At 37.8% G+C, this 4360-nt stretch overlaps 1 non-coding gene across 1 annotated transcript; it reads right to left on the bottom strand.

Moving 5' to 3' along the window:
- Window positions 1–3279: 3279 nt before the first annotated feature.
- LOC131505763 (U6 spliceosomal RNA) lies at window positions 3280–3386 on the bottom strand. Its single transcript, XR_009258539.1, has one exon. It is a non-coding gene; the product is annotated as a U6 spliceosomal RNA (small nuclear RNA).
- Window positions 3387–4360: the final 974 nt, after the last annotated feature.

The raw sequence follows: 4360 nt of genomic DNA on the forward strand, positions 1-4360 counted from the left end.
CAAATGATGGATTGGAGGCAAGACAACAAATTTTGATACAGATTATAATGATAATGATGATGATCATAAGAATGATTATTACTAAGCACTTACTCTGTGCCACAGATAATGCTGTCATACCATTTTCATGAGAAGAAAACTGAGGCTGAGGGGAGTTACATGAGATCTCAGTTATCTATGTTTGTGTAACAAACTATCCCGACACTTGGTGAGTAAGCAAAGGCAGGGAGACAGTTCCACTGTATTCTACGTGAGTAATACTATAGTGGTTTTATGCATCTGAATTGCTGCCCCCTTCTAGGGGTTACAGATAACCTAGAGAGCACCAACAGGAACACCTGCAAGTCAGTTATCACGGAAGTGTGCAAGACAAAACCAAGTGACTGTTAGGCCTACTGAAGAAGGGATTCTGGTAATGGGTAGAAGGTTGGGTGTTAAGCTCCATGTTTAGTAAGTATAGGGCACAGAGGACAGGGCATAGAAGAGTACATGGCACATGGTGGCAAATTCATTTTAAATTATTTAACTGTGGTTCCTTCCAACTTTGAGGGTCTAGGGCTCTATATTTTTTTGAGGACATAATTGTGCATAAATAAATATTTAATCATGCATGTAACCAAGAGTTTTATATCACTTCATGAAAGGTCTGCAATACCAAAAGCATTACTACAAATAGTGTTGCTCTGTTACCCAATTCCAGGGGCACTATTCATGGAACACATAAAGTGAATATCACCCCCTAAAGTTCTATGACACAGAGGTCCGTATAAATACAAGGCAAGTTTAGTAAAACAACTTGCCATTTCTATCAAGGGTAGAAGATAAAAATAGTAACTGAAGCTCTTTTTTTTTCTAGCATTTCAACATGCTTGCATGGTCACATTCAGAATCCCAAGTTTTTCCTTTCAAAGTCCATCAAGGTCAATCTAGTTTATCCAATGTCCTTCTCTCTTCCTTTCTTTCTAACAGAATCTCAATTTTGTTAGGAGTGGTAATATACCTAACTAGTAGACACATTTCCAGCCTCCCTCACAGCTAGGAGCAGGCATGTGACATAGTTCTAGGAGATATTTAAACTGAGAGATTCCGGGAGTGCTTTGCTTCCTTATTATAGTCCCCACCCCCCTCTGGCTGCCTCTTCCTTCTCCCTGGAATACAGGTGTATTGTTGGAAGTAGAGCAGACATTTTGTTTGGTATAAGGTAATCGTAAGAATAAAAGTTACATGCTAGGAATTTAGGTACAGAAAGTTAAAAGAAGTCTGGTTCCCTCATAGCAGCATGGAATCACTGTAAGAGCCTTGGACTACTTATTTGTTCAATGGGAAAAATTAATCCCCTATTTGGTTAAGCTTGTTACTTGAGTTTAAACTGTTACTTACAGCTGTGTTCAATTCTAACAAACATCATCCTTGATAATAGTTTTTCTCAACTGGGTTATCTGTAGGTCTTTCTGTGTCCTAAATATAACTTTATAAATTGAATTCTTATAAATTTAAGGATTCATGTGTTCTCTGAGAACTGTTAAATGTAGTGTTTTTCTTTTAGTGATAATTAAAAAAATAAAAATAAACATGTTCTGAATCATCTGGATGTGATCATAACTGAATGCTGCTCTATGATTTTGATTTCCATGATTTAATTGGTTATTACAATTACAAGAAAGCATTTAGCTTTAATGTTTATAGGTTTAATTTTAATCGTTTATAGGTTTAATTTTAATGGTTTATAGGTTTAACCGTAATGGTTTATAAGTTGATTGCAGGCTGTTATTAGTTTAGCAACTCCTAATGTTAAAATGATCACTGTTGCAGGGCATCTGCTTTATACTCCTACTGAATCGCCTTACCTGGTGTATCTAGTTAGCTATGAAGAAGGGGCAAAGGCTGTTCATTAATCAGTAACTAATGCTTTGTTAAGTGATGGCCAGATGATGTCAAAGAACACCTCATGAACAAATGTCTCATGCTAGCTTAAAGGGAGAGAGGTGGTGGGAGAATCAAGACACCATTGCAAGGTGTAGGCAGTATAGGTATGCAGACCCCAGAAGGAGATGCACTATAGCATTAGGATGATATTCGTGGAGAGTATTGCTTGAGGAGTCTCATCTTGAATATTTTAACTTGCAATAGTTCCTTAGCAGCCAGATAGTAGTAATTAAGGAAAACATTTTCATTCAACAGTATTTTAAATTAGTAGGCAAATAATTTTCAATATTGCATTCTGGAGCAACTTATTAAAGTATTACAGAGTCTGGGGTGCCTGGGTGGCTCAGTCAGTTAAGTGTCTGACTCTTGATTTCAGCTCAGGTCATGATCTCATGGTTTGTGATTTCCAGCCCCACATCTGGCTCTGTGCTGACAGCTCAGAGCCTGGACCCTGCTTCAGATTGTCTCAGTCTCTCTCTGCCCCTCCCCCTGCTCTCTCTCTCAAATATAAACATTAAAAAAAAAAAAGGATTCTCTCCCTCTCCCGCTGCCCCTCTCCCCGCTCACACTCTTTCTCTAAAATAAATAAGTAAATGGGGCATCTGGGTAGCTCAGTCAGTTAAGCGTCCGACTTCAGCTCAGGTCATGATCTCACAGTCTCTGGGTTCGAGCCCCGCATCAGCCTCTGTGATGACAGCTCAGAGCCTGGAGCCTGCTTCAGATTCTGCATCTCCCTCTCTCTCTGCCCCTCCCCTGCTCATGGTCTGTCTCTCTCTGTCTCAAAAATAAATAAAAACATTAAAAAATTTTTTAAATAAATAAGTAAATAATGTTTAAAAAATATATATTTTAAAAAGTAAAATTGTACATAGTCTGAAAAAAATGAAATAAAAGTAATAAAAGTTAAATAATTAAATTTGAGAAATGAAGCCAACTTTGGACTTCCTCAAGAATATTTTTCCTTTCACAAGGAACTTCATATTACTAATATTACTAATATTTGAGAAAACTACTTTAACCTACTAGGTCGAGGGAGCCAGGTCTTCTGAAGAACTGGACTGGAATCCAATGCTTCGCCCAGCAAAGAGCCATACTTACTTGAATTGGCAGAGAAAAAATTTAAGGGCCTCACTTCTAAGAAATAAAGCAAAATATGATTCATGCAAGCATTTTCTCAGTTGCTGCCATGACACCAAGCAATTCTTCCTAACAAAGTTCTATCTAATGCCTTCAGCAACCAGCGACTTAGTAAGAGATATATATGTATTTTTTTTTCATTTAAAAGAGTTTGGAGAAAACTTAGTAAATTTCACAGGTGGCAGCTTGTCTGTATACTATTTGACTTTTTTTTTTTTTAATATGGAACGCTTCACGAATTTGCGTGTCATCCTTGCGCAAGGGCCATGCTAATCTTCTCTGTATCTTTCCAATTTTAGTATATGTGCTGCCGAAGCGAGCACACTATTTGACTTTTTAAACCATTCCATTTTGTTGTTACCCTTTCCCAGGTGTAGGAAACTTCAGTGCTGATGGTGGGGACCAAAGGAAATTATTATTGGTAGAAACAGCCCATCTTCATGAATGACCCTTCAGCCACAAAATGCTATTCTTTTTAAGTTGCTCTTAATGGCTTTGTCCTTCCTCCTATTCTCATAGAAATTCTCAGAAGTCCTGGTCTTGGCTTACCTCTTTCTACAGGTTTTAATTTACTCTCACAGTTTTAAGTATCCTTGTTATTGTAAGTGATGTGAACACATATAATTCATTAATGTATTTTAAAAATACCTATTGTATCTATCGTGTGCTATGGACCATGCTGCTAAGTATTAGGGTTATAATGTGATGAACAAGATAGGCACAAGTTTCCACATTTCTAGCTTCCTACTGGTCATCTCCCCCTTGGAATGCTAAATTCAACATACCCCAAAGTGAGGTCTTTATCATCTCCTCCAAACTCTGCTTCACTGCATGTCTGTGAGGCACACCACACTTCACCTAATTCCCCTGAGACTCCTCCTTGATTCCTCGCTTTCAGTTCCCATATCTGATGCCCAGAATTTGCTTATTGCCCTCGAATCCCATCTCTCCATGTTCTGCACTACTGCCTTTATTCAGGCTCTCCACCTCTTTTCCAAGGTCATGGCAATAGCTTCCTTATTTGTCTCCCTACCCCATATCTTCTTGGTCCCCTAAATCTGTTCTCTCTACAGCTGCCAGAATGATCAATAATGCAACCCAATGTGGTCACTCTCTTATTTAAAACTCTGAATTTCTTTCTATACTTCCACTTTAATTTTACCCATAAAATTAGAATCCTGGCTTATGAGATACATCATAACCAATCTCTGTGTTTTTTGTCTCTACATTCTAGTCTTTGGCATTTACATTCTGCTAATATTGAACTTTTTGTACTTCCCCATACACATTGTATTTT

The sequence above is a fragment of the Neofelis nebulosa genome, chromosome 2, assembly GCF_028018385.1.
Source record: "Neofelis nebulosa isolate mNeoNeb1 chromosome 2, mNeoNeb1.pri, whole genome shotgun sequence".
Classification (NCBI taxonomy): Eukaryota; Metazoa; Chordata; class Mammalia; order Carnivora; family Felidae; genus Neofelis; species Neofelis nebulosa.